At 55.0% G+C, this 16590-nt stretch overlaps 1 long non-coding RNA gene across 1 annotated transcript in view; it reads right to left on the bottom strand.

Annotated features, from left to right (window-relative positions):
• LOC145530002 (uncharacterized) overlaps positions 1-16590 on the bottom strand; it is a 1493464-nt gene that overhangs the window by 769917 nt on the left and 706957 nt on the right. Inside the window, exons 82-83 of the long non-coding RNA XR_014071397.1 lie at positions 12574-12685; positions 4929-5040 (exon numbers count right to left, since the gene is read on the bottom strand). This is a non-coding gene — a long non-coding RNA (uncharacterized LOC145530002). The remainder of the gene's footprint in view (positions 1-4928; positions 5041-12573; positions 12686-16590) is intronic.

The raw sequence follows: 16590 nt of genomic DNA, 5'->3' as shown, positions 1-16590 counted from the left end.
AGAAGGGGTTCATATGGAAAGAGACGAAGAATGCACAGCACTCAGATTCCAAGAAACACCACCACCACCCTTGACCCTTCCCCCATGACCAACTCCGACCTAAAGCCTTTCTCTCCCTCTAACCTATCCCTAAAACATAACCCTCATCTAATCATATACATGTGCATTCCTAGCATCCATCCATCCACACACGAGAGAGAAAGAGGAAGACACAGACTGAATCGAGAAGGGAAAAGAGAGGGACACAGACAGAGAGAGACACGGAACCAAAGAGAGGAAAGGAGTCGACGGTCCAGACTTTTCATCAATCTGTCTCGAAGGTAGAAGCAATGACAGCGCCCATCCACCCCAGAAGGGGGAAAAGGACGGAAGGTTTGGAGAGGAAAAGACAAGAACGCAGGGAGCCATTAGAAGCTCAGCCACCCGCAGAAGCCGAGCTGGGACACTTGAACAGAATCTCAATGGAAACAGAGGACCAGAAAGTTGGCTACTCTTTTCTATAAGAGAGGGAGACCTTCGAGTCTTCCTTTCGGTCCTCCAACTTGGATGCGGGGTCTCAAAACACTCAGGAGGGGGAGTGCCTTTTCCTGGGTACCACGGCGCATCCAGGCCTCGTTCTGCCCCATTCTGTGCTGTGTCAGCCCTGGATGGAGTCTTTCTTTCTGAAGTCTCAGCGCACAAGCTCCACGTGATATCGGCCCCAGGTGGAAAGGCATGGAGCTGCTCGTAGGCCGACAGACCTAGGAAGCAGATGGGAGAATGACCCCCACTCTCCAGATGGAGAGACTGGGGAAACCCTGAGGGGCATACGCTTGTCCAGGGCCACACCACTTATGAGAAGAAGGAGCCTGGTCTGAGAGCAGCGGGGTCCTCGGAGCTCAGGCCCTGGCTGCACCCAGGCCTCCCCAGGGCTGTGGGCTGGGCTGTGTGGCTGTCACTGTGCCTGCACATGGCCTAAGGGGGGTGGTCGAGCAGTCAGAAACCCAGAGATTCCCTTGGGAAGTTTTGGGGAAGGGACTTCAGCACGAACCCCAGGAAATGATGTCACCTGCCGGCAACAGAACCCAACAGAACCCGCAACCCGGGTATCCAGGCCTCCAGAGCGGAGAGGAGCCCCCAGCCAGATCACTTGCTGCCAGGATGTTCTGCTGTTTGCCCCTGCCCAGAGGCCGGGGCCTCAGGAGAGCTCACAGGCAGTGTGCGTGGGCACCCTGTCAACGTTGGCTCAGGGCACCCCCGAGAGGCCTCTGGCCCTTTGCCCGGAGAAACAGAAAGGTAACACGGGGAGCCCCAGGCTGGGCCAGCCCACCTCTCCCATGCCACCCGGAAACACCGGGTCCTTTGCCTGTGTGTGTGGATGCGGGTTTCTCGGGGTGTGTCTCCCTCAAGGAAGCCCAGGCGGATGTGGGGTCAGAAGCCTGCGGGCAAGTTGTGTCCACACCCCAGGGGAGAGCAGGCTGGCTGGGATGGGGAGAGTGCGGGCAGCGCCGGCCGCCCAGGCTGGCCTCACACCCTCAGGTGGGTCTCTTTCGTCCCGGGTGGGGATCTGAGCAGACACACGTCTCTGACCCTTCTGGGAAGAGAAGTTCGAGCAGGCAGAAGCAGCGGCTCCACTGGCCAGGCCCAGCTCGGAAAAGTCCCAGCATGGCTGGCTGACGGTCACTGTCGTTGCAGAGCTTCCCACGTGATGAGGCCGAGGACGGGGACACCCCGTCCACCTCCCGGAAGGAGGGGTCGGAGCACCACCCCCCCGCCCCTGAGGCCCAGTGCAGGCTCCAGGTGAGCGTGCCCACGGAGGCATCAGCCCCACCGGGGGCGAAGCGGAGGCGGGGAAGGCCTGCTGCCGAGACACCACACAGGATACACCCGGCGGCCCAGTCTGAGGCTGCCACGGAGCTCAGCACACCCGGCTCTGACCCAGAGTCCCGAGAACCCCAGCCTCTGAGGCAGCAGGAGGACCTGGAGCCCAGCACGCCAGAGCACAGAGGTGAGGACGCTGGGGCTGGTGCACGGGAGTGTGTGGGGAGGGGGTGCTGAGCTACACAGGGACGAGTCCCCGAAAGATGCTGCTGGGCCTGCAGCAAGCGCTGGCCTCACACCCCCACCCCCATCTTGCACACTTCAGTCCCAAAAGACATCCGACCCTGGGCATTCTTTGGGAATCTCTTGGAAGCTTTCTGTCCCGGGATACGCACATGCCAAGGCTGGCCTGTGGGCAAACTTTGCTTCTCCCCCAGCTCTAGCACTGGCCTCCAACTGGAACCAGGCTCCACTTCCCAGACCTGTCCCTACAGAGGTGGTGGCTCCAGGTGCAGGACCCAGGGATCCACCGAGGGCAGATGGAGAACCGAGACTTGCCCTCGCAGAGACACCAGGCCAGCTGGGTTCTGGCCAGCACACCGGGCAGATCGGATCTCCGTGCCTGCAGGACCCCCAGCCCCAGGCACTGATGTCCCACCCCCTCAGCCAGAACCTCCACCTCCACGTGCACCTGTAAGTGCTCGGGCTTTGGCAGGAGAACCCGAGGCAGAGGAGGAGTCACCGCCTCGGCAGGGAGAGCCTGCCCTGGCTCCCGCGCAACACCCAGACGCCGACGATGACTCACCCACCCCTGCAGGAAGAACGAGCCCCCACTCTGGACAGAGACCCAGAACCCTTGCCGGAAACACCACGTCCAGGGGAGCGGTCGGCTCTGCCGCCTCCATCCCTGTCGGCTCACCGTGGACGCTGTCAACTCGGTCTGCCCCCAGGGGACATGGAGTTCCTTTCCCCTGAACTGCTTTGCATTTGGTTTGTTTCCACCTTTCTGGTGATGTTTTATTTTTTGTATGGTTTCCTGTATTTTTGTTGGTTAAGTTGGGATGAGTAAACTTTTTCATCATTGTTGCAATTTGGGAATACTGTTGTGTAACTCTGGTGATACTGTGTTACCATCAGCACTTTGTGGTTTCAGACCCGTTTGATCTTTATGCCCCACCCCCCAACAAAGCCTGGATTCAAGGCAAGCACGCCCTGTTCATCCCTCCCCCCGATCCTGAACACAATTTCATCTTTTCTTTCTGCATTCCTTCCTATATTCTTGGTGTCCCCAATCAATGACTCTCAGTGAAATGACTGAAGGAGTTTCTTTCGGACTCTCCACCTACTGTAAGACTCCATTGGAGAGTTCTCATTTTTATGTCATTTGAACTAGCCTTTGATAGCTGACAGGACGGTGTACGTCCTTTCAAGATATCATGTGCCAAACGAAGCCCTTTTGGCAAATGCCATCATTATCTCCAGGCAGGCATTGCTGTTTGAAGGGTGACATCTCAGCCAGAAGGCAGAGGCTGAGCTCCTCTTGTTGCACCAGCTCCCAAAAGAAGCCAAGAAAGGGAGCTGGAACAACAAACCACCCCAACGCCCAGGAAAGCGTTCTTCACGACAGAAGGCTAGAAAATGACCCAACAACCTTGTGGCCCAGAACCCCTCTAGAAAAATCACTGTTCCATAAAAAAGAGAAACACGTGGGAAGTTCCAAGGAGAGGCAATGCCCATGGCCAGTGTACTTTAGAGACGGCCTGACCGCTCCGGGGAAGACACGCACCGACGGAACCCCTTGGGAAACAGCAGTGAGAGTCCTCACCGTCGTAAGGGTTTCCTCTGGGGACAACCTGCCCTGGGCACCACATGAGGGAGCAGACCGGCTTCTCTTCCTCTGCCCCCACACCATTCACTCATGAAGGCAGCCCAGGAGTTCTCATGCCCTGCCTGCCTGCCTGCCTGCCTGGCTCATCCGTGAGCTGTGACCACCTCCAGGGCAGGACTCCACCTTCTCCTCTCTGTGTACCGTGAATCTGCACACAGTGGGCTTTCAGAACCTTAGGAGACTTGAGCCATTCCCACTCGAGGCAGAACCCTCCCCAGGAAGGAAAACGGCTGTGGAGTCATTTTGGCCCCAGCACTGGTTCCGAAAGCCTGGCGGCTCCTACAGCCTCTACGGTGTGAAGAGGGAGGTCCCTTTTGACAGAGCTTTCTGGCTGTCAGATCTAAGCTGTTGTTTCACTGTCAGCTGTGTCTCTTCCGTTGCATCCAGGTGGGCCACGCTGCTCCAAAGGGGCTCACAAGCTGAGTGGCAAGGGAGGTATTGAGAGGACAGGGATGGCTACAACGTGCTGCAAACTGAGTGAGGGTCCCCACAATCCTCAGCAAAGGTCTATGGTGTGCAAGTGGGGAGTAGAGGGCCCCCAAGTTCCAAAGGAAGGGAGGTACTCGGGAGCTAAAGCCCTTGGCTGCTGTGGTAGCAGCTGCAGATGGCAGCTCGTCCACAGTGCACTTCGAATGAGGTCATATGAGCGGGACTCTGGAAATGGCTCCGAAATCAAGAGAAAGGGGTCAGGGTATGTGGGAATCCGGCGGGGGTGGGGGGTGGATGAAGGAAGGTGTCCTTCCTCTCTCCAGTGCAATTTGGTTTGGTGAGTCTCAAAGCTACAAGATGGCACTTCCCAAGTCAGGCCCCCGCAGGAATCAGGGTGGGCTGCGTGCCTCGGCCCCTGCCACAGGGACAAGCCACACCAGTGGCCTCCCTGAGCTCAAATGGCCGGATCTGGGGGTTCTGTCTGGGTGCACACCTCCTTGCTCTGGCCAAGTTCCCCCCTTCTCTGAGCACCAGCTTCATCCTCTCGAATGAGGACATCGATTGCTACCTTGGCACGTTACTCTCTTCATCCTGTGAAGACTCATTAGGCTTATCCTACAATTACTAGCTGGCCCGAAGAGATATCTCCTGAATCCAGATTAAGCTGGAGTCTCCCAGGCTCATCTGGCATGTCTTCCCTGAAGTCTGCCAAAACCCACACCCTTGCATTTCCAGGGACTCCCCTTAGCCAGCTGGGCAGAAAACCCAGCATGGTTCAAACAAGCTGACAGACAAGCGGGAGAGGACTCACGGGCAGACGGCCTCCCTCAGGTCTCTGGTGGAGCTCTGGGACCACAGCAGCAGCTGGCCATCTCAGCCCCTGGGCTCAGCAGCGCCCTCATTCTCAGGCCGGCGGCTCTGCCCTGAGGGGAGCAGGAAGGTCACCAACTGCCGCAGGCGGACCTCAAGCCCCTCCCACTGCTGGAGCCTGACCTCCCCCGGCCCCACCCCTTCCCCTACCCCAGCAGGACGAGAGCTCGTCTTCCCCTGGCTTCCAACGTGAGGCCCGGCCCTGGGCCCCGATTGGGCACTGCCCCAGTCCGGAGCCAATCACAGTGGCCAGGGAGGTGGAACGCACCGATTGGCCAGGGCCAGGTCATGTGACCATACTCCCCAGGAAACTCAAATATTACCAAGATTCCCTAACAAACCAATGAACAAAATTATCCAGTAAGGCAAACCGTACTTTTTAATGAGGCCAATGTCAAAGAAAAAAAAAAATCCTTCACAATGAACTGCTCAAGGAAGCTACTAAATAAGCTTTCAGAAAAGTTAAGACTTTTTTTTTTTTTTTAATAGGGTGACGGAGAGCTATACCTTTCCCATCTATGTGAATTTAGGTTAAACTAGATTTCCCTCGGCTATTATATAAGACAAAAAACCCCACATCACCCCCTTTCACTCCCCCCACCCCCAAAAAGTGTTTTAGTCTATTGAATTTTTGTGTCCTCAGTTGTGTCTGATTCACGGCAACTCACGAACTCTACACAGCCAGGCTCTTCCGTCCATGGAATTCAGGGCAATTTTTTCTGTCACAGCAAATGCCCACCCTGGGTGATCCAAAGGCAAGGGCTCAGAGGCTCCTGAGAGACTAACTCCTTTCAGCTGAGCACAGAGCTGGCTCCTCACTGGGATGCCTGTGGCCTGGGGCTCCCAGAGGGGAGAGCAGCACTCGCCCCACCGTGTGGTCACTGCTGGAAGTGCAGGCTGCTCCTCACTCCCCCTTGACAGTGTCCCTGAGGGCAGAACAATGTGAATCTACTCAAGGTGGAAACGCAAACTCCGATGCAACCAAACTTCCCACAAGGTCTCCAAAACCACTCAGGAACAGGGAATTGGAAACTGCAGGGCATGACATGAATGGAGATGGAGACTTGACACCTTACACCGAGTTCACTTCCAGTTATGCCTAGACAAAGTTTCCATGAAAACTTGTCACAAATCTAGAAGAACAATGAGCAGAAACCGGACACGTGCTTTGAGTCTTCACACACAAAACAAAAAGGCAGCCCACAAAACAACCCAGAGAATACAGTGGACTTTGCAAAATCAAAGATATCTACTGTGGGAAAGACCTCATTACAAAAGCAAAAGACAGGTCATACATCGCGAGACGAATGAGTGGAAACACAAAGCTTCTCAAGGATGTGTCTCCAAACAGACAAAGAACACCAACACGACAAGCCTGTGAAAACTAGGGAAAGGTCTGAAGGGACAGCAGACTGAGGAAGACACACACAGAGTATCCCGGATGATGTCCAGCACTGAGGGCCTGAAGAAACAACAGTCTAGTTGCACTCCCTCAGGCCTGTGTGACCCTGGATGAGGCCTCTGTTTCCCGGTGGCTCTGAGAGATGGACAGGGAGGAAGGGGAAGAGAAATCACTTGCATTTCTAATACTCACAGCAAAGTCTTCCAATGAGAAGGGAATTATCACCCCCACTGACAATGCCATTCACTGAAGTGATACCCACGAGTCCATCTAACCCAGAAGGGAAGGAAGGACCTGTTCTCACAAAACGGCGAGAGATGGAAGAAGGAAGATCAAGCCCACACCAACCACTGGAAAGAGAAGCTGTGCTCAGGGCTTGAAAGAATTCCTATTGGGAAAATGATGTCACAGCCCCACAAGGCAATCCACAGCTTCGATGCTATTCCTCCCAAAATGCCAATGCATTTTCTCACCGAACAAAGAATTGCAAAAGGGGTACGGAAACAGAAAAGAGCCTAAATTGTCAATACAATCTGACGAAAAAGCCCCGATACGGACATCCAAGGTTGTGTGAAAGGAAATTAGACGACCAAACTAGGATCCTCAGGAGAGTATCGGAGAAGGCGATGGCGACCCACTCCAGTACTCTTGCCTGGAAAACGCCCTGGACGGAGGAGCCTGGTAGGCTGCAGGCCATGGGGTCGCGCAGAGTCAGACACGACTGAAGTGACTTAGGCGCAGCGGCAGCAGCAGGACAGTATGCTATTGGGAATACAACAACACACACAGATCCAGATCGATGGAATAAAGTTGAGGGTCCAGAAACAAACCCCGGCATCCATGGTCAACTCATCTCTGACACAAAAGGGGAGAATATCCAAATGGGAACAAGAAAGCCTCTTCAATAAATGTCCATGGGAAAACCAGACAGCTACATCTGAAGAACGCTATTGGTTTTGATCTCACACCACCTCAATATCGGGGAAAAACCTCACCCTAAAGACTGATGTCATGAGATAGCTAGAAAGAAGCGTAGGTCAAAGGCTCCTTAACATCAGAGTCTCCTTGCCATTTGCTGGGCCGAGGTAGAAATGGGTCTCTTCAAGTAAGGGAAAGAGGAAAACGAAGTACGCCAATGGGTTTCCATCCAATGGAACCTCTTCACAACAGAGAAGCTAAGCATTCAGAAATGCAAAAGATAGGAAACGGAACATGAGAGACTCCTTGCAAGTGGTGTATCTGAGAAGGGGTTCATATGGAAAGAGACGAAGAACGCACAGCACTCAGATTCCAAGAAACACCACCACCACCCTTGACCCTTCCCCCATGACCAACTCCGACCTAAAGCCTTTCTCTCCCTCTAACCTATCCCTAAAACATAACCCTCATCTAATCATATACATGTGCATTCCTAGCATCCATCCATCCACACACGAGAGAGAAAGAGGAAGACACAGACTGAATCGAGAAGGGAAAAGAGAGGGACACAGCCAGAGAGAGACACGGAACCAAAGAGAGGAAAGGAGTCGATGGTCCAGACGTTTCATCAATCTGTCTCGAAGGTAGAAGCAATGACAGCGCCCATCCACCCCAGAAGGGGGAAAAGGACAGAAGCTTTGGAGAGGAAAAGACAAGAACGCAGGGAGCCATTAGAAGCTCAGCCACCCGCAGAAGCCGAGCTGGGACACTTGAACAGAATCTCAATGGAAACAGAGGACCAGAAAGTTGGCTACTCTTTTCTATAAGAGAGGGAGACCTTCGAGTCTTCCTTTCGGTCCTCCAACTTGGATGCGGGGTCTCAAAACACTCAGGAGGGGGAGTGCCTTTTCCTGGGTACCACGGCGCATCCAGGCCTCGTTCTGCCCCATTCTGTGCTGTGTCAGCCCTGGATGGAGTCTTTCTTTCTGAAGTCTCAGCGCACAAGCTCCACGTGATATCGGCCCCAGGTGGAAAGGCATGGAGCTGCTCGTAGGCCGACAGACCTAGGAAGCAGATGGGAGAATGACCCCCACTCTGCAGATGGAGAGACTGGGGAAACCCTGAGGGGCATACGCTTGTCCAGGGCCACACCACTTATGAGAAGAAGGAGCCTGGTCTGAGAGCAGCGGGGTCCTCGGAGCTCAGGCCCTGGCTGCACCCAGGCCTCCCCAGGGCTGTGGGCTGGGCTGTGTGGCTGTCACTGTGCCTGCACATGGCCTAAGGGGGGTGGTCGAGCAGTCAGAAACCCAGAGATTCCCTTGGGAAGTTTTGGGGAAGGGACCTCAGCACGAACCCCAGGAAATGATGTCACCTGCCGGCAACAGAACCCAACAGAACCCGCAACCCGGGTATCCAGGCCTCCAGAGCGGAGAGGAGCCCCCAGCCAGATCACTTGCTGCCAGGATGTTCTGCTGTTTGCCCCTGCCCAGAGGCCGGGGCCTCAGGAGAGCTCACAGGCAGTGTGCGTGGGCACCCTGTCGACGTTGGCTCAGGGCACCCCCGAGAGGCCTCTGGCCCTTTGCCCGGAGAAACAGAAAGGTAACACGGGGAGCCCCAGGCCGGGCCAGCCCACCTCTCCCATGCCACCCGGAAACACCGGGTCCTTTGCCTGTGTGTGTGGATGCGGGTTTCTCGGGGTGTGTCTCCCTCAAGGAAGCCCAGGCGGATGTGGGGTCAGAAGCCTGCGGGCAAGTTGTGTCCACACCCCAGGGGAGAGCAGGCTGGCTGGGATGGGGAGAGTGCGGGCAGCGCCGGCCGCCCAGGCTGGCCTCACACCCTCAGGTCGGTCTCTTTCGTCCCGGGTGGGGATCTGAGCAGACACACGTCTCTGACCCTTCTGGGAAGAGAAGTTCGAGCAGGCAGAAGCAGCGGCTCCACTGGCCAGGCCCAGCTCGGAAAAGTCCCAGCATGGCTGGCTGACGGTCACTGTCGTTGCAGAGCTTCCCACGTGATGAGGCCGAGGACGGGGACACCCCGTCCACCTCCCGGAGGGAGGGGTCGGAGCACCACCCCCCCGCCCCTGAGGCCCAGTGCAGGCTCCAGGTGAGCGTGCCCACGGAGGCATCAGCCCCACCGGGGGCGAAGCGGAGGCGGGGAAGGCCTGCTGCCGAGACACCACACAGGATACACCCGGCGGCCCAGTCTGAGGCTGCCACGGAGCTCAGCACACCCGGCTCCGACCCAGAGTCCCGAGAACCCCAGCCTCTGAGGCAGCAGGAGGACCTGGAGCCCAGCACGCCAGAGCACAGAGGTGAGGACGCTGGGGCTGGTGCACGGGAGTGTGTGGGGAGGGGGTGCTGAGCTACACAGGGACGAGTCCCCGAAAGATGCTGCTGGGCCTGCAGCAAGCGCTGGCCTCACACCCCCACCCCCATCTTGCACACTTCAGTCCCAAAAGACATCCGACCCTGGGTATTCTTTGGGAATCTCTTGGAAGCTTTCTGTCCCGGGATACGCACATGCCAAGGCTGGCCTGTGGGCAAACTTTGCTTCTCCCCCAGCTCTAGCACTGGCCTCCAACTGGAACCAGGCTCCACTTCCCAGACCTGTCCCTACAGAGGTGGTGGCTCCAGGTGCAGGACCCAGGGATCCACCGAGGGCAGATGGAGAACCGAGACTTGCCCTCGCAGAGACACCAGGCCAGCTGGGTTCTGGCCAGCACACCGGGCAGATCGGATCTCCGTGCCTGCAGGACCCCCAGCCCCAGGCACTGATGTCCCACCCCCTCAGCCAGAACCTCCACCTCCACGTGCACCTGTACCTGCTCGGGCTTTGGCAGGAGAACCCGAGGCAGAGGAGGAGTCACCGCCTCGGCAGGGAGAGCCTGCCCTGGCTCCCGCGCAACACCCAGACGCCGACGATGACTCACCCACCCCTGCAGGAAGAACGAGCCCCCGCTCTGGACAGAGACCCAGAGCCCTTGCCGGAAACACCACGTCCAGGGGAGCGGTCGGCTCTGCCGCCTCCATCCCTGTCGGCTCACCGTGGACGCTGTCAACTCGGTCTGCCCCCAGGGGACATGGAGTTCCTTTCCCCTGAACTGCTTTGCATTTGGTTTGTTTCCACCTTTCTGGTGATGTTTTATTTTTTGTATGGTTTCCTGTATTTTTGTTGGTTAAGTTGGGAACTTGTTGGTTAAGTTAGTAAACTTTTTCATCATTGTTGCAATTTGGGAACACTGTTGTGTAACTCTGGTGATACTGTGTTACCATCACCACTTTGTGGTTTCAGACCCGTTTGATCTTTATGCCCCACCCCCCAACAAAGCCTGGATTCAAGGCAAGCACGCCCTGTTCATCCCTCCCCCCGATCCTGAACACAATTTCATCTTTTCTTTCTGCATTCCTTCCTATATTCTTGGTGTCCCCAATCAATGACTCTCAGTGAAATGACTGAAGGAGTTTCTTTCGGACTCTCCACCTACTGTAAGACTCCATTGGAGAGTTCTCATTTTTATGTCATTTGAACTAGCCTTTGATAGCTGACAGGACGGTGTACGTCCTTTCAAGATATCATGTGCCAAACGAAGCCCTTTTGGCAAATGCCATCATTATCTCCAGGCAGGCATTGCTGTTTGAAGGGTGACATCTCAGCCAGAAGGCAGAGGCTGAGCTCCTCTTGTTGCACCAGCTCCCAAAAGAAGCCAAGAAAGGGAGCTGGAACAACAAACCACCCCAACGCCCAGGAAAGCGTTCTTCATGACAGAAGGCTAGAAAATGACCCAACAACCTTGTGGCCCAGAACCCCTCTAGAAAATTCACTGTTCCATAAAAAAGAGAAACACGTGGGAAGTTCCAAGGAGAGGCAATGCCCATGGCCAGTGTACTTTAGAGACGGCCTGACCGCTCCGGGGAAGACACGCACCGACGGAACCCCTTGGGAAACAGCAGTGAGAGTCCTCACCGTCGTAAGGGTTTCCTCTGGGGACAACCTGCCCTGGGCACCACATGAGGGAGCAGACCGGCTTCTCTTCCTCTGCCCCCACACCATTCACTCATGAAGGCAGCCCAGGAGTTCTCATGCCCTGCCTGCCTGCCTGCCTGCCTGGCTCATCCGTGAGCTGTGACCACCTCCAGGGCAGGACTCCACCTTCTCCTCTCTGTGTACCGTGAATCTGCACACAGTGGGCTTTCAGAACCTTAGGAGACTTGAGCCATTCCCACTCGAGGCAGAACCCTCCCCAGGAAGGAAAACGGCTGTGGAGTCATTTTGGCCCCAGCACTGGTTCCGAAAGCCTGGCGGCTCCTACAGCCTCTACGGTGTGAAGAGGGAGGTCCCTTTTGACAGAGCTTTCTGGCTGTCAGATCTAAGCTGTTGTTTCACTGTCAGCTGTGTCTCTTCCGTTGCAGCCAGGTGGGCCACGCTGCTCCAAAGGGGCTCACAAGCTGAGTGGCAAGGGAGGTATTGAGAGGACAGGGATGGCTACAACGTGCTGCAAACTGAGTGAGGGTCCCCACAATCCTCAGCAAAGGTCTATGGTGTGCAAGTGGGGAGTAGAGGGCCCCCAAGTTCCAAAGGAAGGGAGGTACTCGGGAGCTAAAGCCCTTGGCTGCTGTGGTAGCAGCTGCAGATGGCAGCTCGTCCACAGTGCACTTCGAATGAGGTCATATGAGCAGGACTCTGGAAATGGCTCCGAAATCAAGAGAAAGGGGTCAGGGTATGTGGGAATCCGGCGGGGGTGGGGGGTGGATGAAGGAAGGTGTCCTTCCTCTCTCCAGTGCAATTTGGTTTGGTGAGTCTCAAAGCTACAAGATGGCACTTCCCAAGTCAGGCCCCCGCAGGAATCAGGGTGGGCTGCGTGCCTCGGCCCCTGCCACAGGGACAAGCCACACCAGTGGCCTCCCTGAGCTCAAATGGCCGGATCTGGGGGTTCTGTCTGGGTGCTCACCTCCTTGCTCTGGCCAAGTTCCCCCCTTCTCTGAGCACCAGCTTCATCCTCTCGAATGAGGACATCGATTGCTACCTTGGCACGTTACTCTCTTCATCCTGTGAAGACTCATTAGGCTTATCCTACAATTACTAGCTGGCCCGAAGAGATATCTCCTGAATCCAGATTAAGCTGGAGTCTCCCAGGCTCATCTGGCATGTCTTCCCTGAAGTCTGCCAAAACCCACACCCTTGCATTTCCAGGGACTCCCCTTAGCCAGCTGGGCAGAAAACCCAGCATGGTTCAAACAAGCTGACAGACAAGCGGGAGAGGACTCACGGGCAGACGGCCTCCCTCAGGTCTCGGGTGGAGCTCTGGGACCACAGCAGCAGCTGGCCATCTCAGCCCCTGGGCTCAGCAGCGCCCTCATTCTCAGGCCGGCGGCTCTGCCCTGAGGGGAGCAGGAAGGTCACCAACTGCCGCAGGCGGACCTCAAGCCCCTCCCACTGCTGGAGCCTGACCTCCCCCGGCCCCACCCCTTCCCCTACCCCAGCAGGACGAGAGCTCGTCTTCCCCTGGCTTCCAACGTGAGGCCCGGCCCTGGGCCCCGATTGGGCACTGCCCCAGTCCGGAGCCAATCACAGTGGCCAGGGAGGTGGAACGCACCGATTGGCCAGGGCCAGGTCATGTGACCATACTCCCCAGGAAACTCAAATATTACCAAGATTCCCTAACAAACCAATGAACAAAATTATCCAGTAAAGGCAAACCGTACTTTTTAATGAGGCCAATGTCAAAGAAAAAAAAAAAATCCTTCACAATGAACTGCTCAAGGAAGCTACTAAATAAGCTTTCAGAAAAGTTAAGACTTTTTTTTTTTTTTTAATAGGGTGACGGAGAGCTATACCTTTCCCATCTATGTGAATTTAGGTTTAAACTAGATTTCCCTCGGCTATTATATAAGACAAAAAACCCCACATCACCCCCTTTCACTCCCCCCACCCCCAAAAAGTGTTTTAGTCTATTGAATTTTTGTGTCCTCAGTTGTGTCTGATTCACGGCAACTCACGAACTCTACACAGCCAGGCTCTTCCGTCCATGGAATTCAGGGCAATTTTTTCTGTCACAGCAAATGCCCACCCTGGGTGATCCAAAGGCAAGGGCTCAGAGGCTCCTGAGAGACTAACTCCTTTCAGCTGAGCACAGAGCTGGCTCCTCACTGGGATGCCTGTGGCCTGGGGCTCCCAGAGGGGAGAGCAGCACTCGCCCCACCGTGTGGTCACTGCTGGAAGTGCAGGCTGCTCCTCACTCCCCCTTGACAGTGTCCCTGAGGGCAGAACAGTGTGAATCTACTCAAGGTGGAAACGCAAACTCCGATGCAACCAAACTTCCCACAAGGTCTCCAAAACCACTCAGGAACAGGGAATTGGAAACTGCAGGGCATGACATGAATGGAGATGGAGACTTGACACCTTACACCGAGTTCACTTCCAGTTATGCCTAGACAAAGTTTCCATGAAAACTTGTCACAAATCTAGAAGAACAATGAGCAGAAACCGGACACGTGCTTTGAGTCTTCACACACAAAACAAAAAGGCAGCCCACAAAACAACCCAGAGAATACAGTGGACTTTGCAAAATCAAAGATATCTACTGTGGGAAAGACCTCATTACAAAAGCAAAAGACAGGTCATACATCGCGAGACGAATGAGTGGAAACACAAAGCTTCTCAAGGATGTGTCTCCAAACAGACAAAGAACACCAACACGACAAGCCTGTGAAAACTAGGGAAAGGTCTGAAGGGACAGCAGACTGAGGAAGACACACACAGAGTATCCCGGATGATGTCCAGCACTGAGGGCCTGAAGAAACAACAGTCTAGTTGCACTCCCTCAGGCCTGTGTGACCCTGGATGAGGCCTCTGTTTCCCGGTGGCTCTGAGAGATGGACAGGGAGGAAGGGGAAGAGAAATCACTTGCATTTCTAATACTCACAGCAAAGTCTTCCAATGAGAAGGGAATTATCACCCCCACTGACAATGCCATTCACTGAAGTGATACCCACGAGTCCATCTAACCCAGAAGGGAAGGAAGGACCTGTTCTCACAAAACGGCGAGAGATGGAAGAAGGAAGATCAAGCCCACACCAACCACTGGAAAGAGAAGCTGTGCTCAGGGCTTGAAAGAATTCCTATTGGGAAAATGATGTCACAGCCCCACAAGGCAATCCACAGCTTCGATGCTATTCCTCCCAAAATGCCAATGCATTTTCGCACCGAACAAAGAATTGCAAAAGGGGTACGGAAACAGAAAAGAGCCTAAATTGTCAATACAATCTGACGAAAAAGCCCCGATACGGACATCCAAGGTTGTGTGAAAGGAAATTAGACGACCAAACTAGGATCCTCAGGAGAGTATCGGAGAAGGCGATGGCGACCCACTCCAGTACTCTTGCCTGGAAAACGCCCTGGACGGAGGAGCCTGGTAGGCTGCAGGCCATGGGGTCGCGCAGAGTCAGACACGACTGAAGTGACTTAGGCGCAGCGGCAGCAGCAGGACAGTATGCTATTGGGAATACAACAACACACACAGATCCAGATCGATGGAATAAAGTTGAGGGTCCAGAAACAAACCCCGGCATCCATGGTCAACTCATCTCTGACACAAAAGGGGAGAATATCCAAATGGGAACAAGAAAGCCTCTTCAATAAATGTCCATGGGAAAACCAGACAGCTACATCTGAAGAACGCTATTGGTTTTGATCTCACACCACCTCAATATCGGGGAAAAACCTCACCCTAAAGACTGATGTCATGAGATAGCTAGAAAGAAGCGTAGGTCAAAGGCTCCTTAACATCAGAGTCTCCTTGCCATTTGCTGGGCCGAGGTAGAAATGGGTCTCTTCAAGTAAGGGAAAGAGGAAAACGAAGTACGCCAATGGGTTTCCATCCAATGGAACCTCTTCACAACAGAGAAGCTAAGCATTCAGAAATGCAAAAGATAGGAAACGGAACATGAGAGACTCCTTGCAAGTGGTGTATCTGAGAAGGGGTTCATATGGAAAGAGACGAAGAACGCACAGCACTCAGATTCCAAGAAACACCACCACCACCCTTGACCCTTCCCCCATGACCAACTCCGACCTAAAGCCTTTCTCTCCCTCTAACCTATCCCTAAAACATAACCCTCATCTAATCATATACATGTGCATTCCTAGCATCCATCCATCCACACACGAGAGAGAAAGAGGAAGACACAGACTGAATCGAGAAGGGAAAAGAGAGGGACACAGCCAGAGAGAGACACGGAACCAAAGAGAGGAAAGGAGTCGATGGTCCAGACGTTTCATCAATCTGTCTCGAAGGTAGAAGCAATGACAGCGCCCATCCACCCCAGAAGGGGGAAAAGGACAGAAGCTTTGGAGAGGAAAAGACAAGAACGCAGGGAGCCATTAGAAGCTCAGCCACCCGCAGAAGCCGAGCTGGGACACTTGAACAGAATCTCAATGGAAACAGAGGACCAGAAAGTTGGCTACTCTTTTCTATAAGAGAGGGAGACCTTCGAGTCTTCCTTTCGGTCCTCCAACTTGGATGCGGGGTCTCAAAACACTCAGGAGGGGGAGTGCCTTTTCCTGGGTACCACGGCGCATCCAGGCCTCGTTCTGCCCCATTCTGTGCTGTGTCAGCCCTGGATGGAGTCTTTCTTTCTGAAGTCTCAGCGCACAAGCTCCACGTGATATCGGCCCCAGGTGGAAAGGCATGGAGCTGCTCGTAGGCCGACAGACCTAGGAAGCAGATGGGAGAATGATCCCCACTCTGCAGATGGAGAGACTGGGGAAACCCTGAGGGGCATACGCTTGTCCAGGGCCACACCACTTATGAGAAGAAGGAGCCTGGTCTGAGAGCAGCGGGGTCCTCGGAGCTCAGGCCCTGGCTGCACCCAGGCCTCCCCAGGGCTGTGGGCTGGGCTGTGTGGCTGTCACTGTGCCTGCACATGGCCTAAGGGGGGTGGTCGAGCAGTCAGAAACCCAGAGATTCCCTTGGGAAGTTTTGGGGAAGGGACCTCAGCACGAACCCCAGGAAATGATGTCACCTGCCAGCAACAGAACCCAACAGAACCCGCAACCCGGGTATCCAGGCCTCCAGAGCGGAGAGGAGCCCCCAGCCAGATCACTTGCTGCCAGGATGTTCTGCTGTTTGCCCCTGCCCAGAGGCCGGGGCCTCAGGAGAGCTCACAGGCAGTGTGCGTGGGCACCCTGTCGACGTTGGCTCAGGGCACCCCCGAGAGGCCTCTGGCCCTTTGCCCGGAGAAACAGAAAGGTAACACGGGGAGCCCCAGGCCGGGCCAGCCCACCT

This window comes from Giraffa tippelskirchi, chromosome 12 (assembly GCF_054371585.1).
Source record: "Giraffa tippelskirchi isolate mGirTip1 chromosome 12, T2T-mGirTip1v1.2.pri, whole genome shotgun sequence".
Classification (NCBI taxonomy): Eukaryota; Metazoa; Chordata; class Mammalia; order Artiodactyla; family Giraffidae; genus Giraffa; species Giraffa tippelskirchi.
The sequence above is the reverse complement of the archived record's forward strand: the minus strand, read 5'-3'. Positions and strand labels throughout refer to the sequence as shown.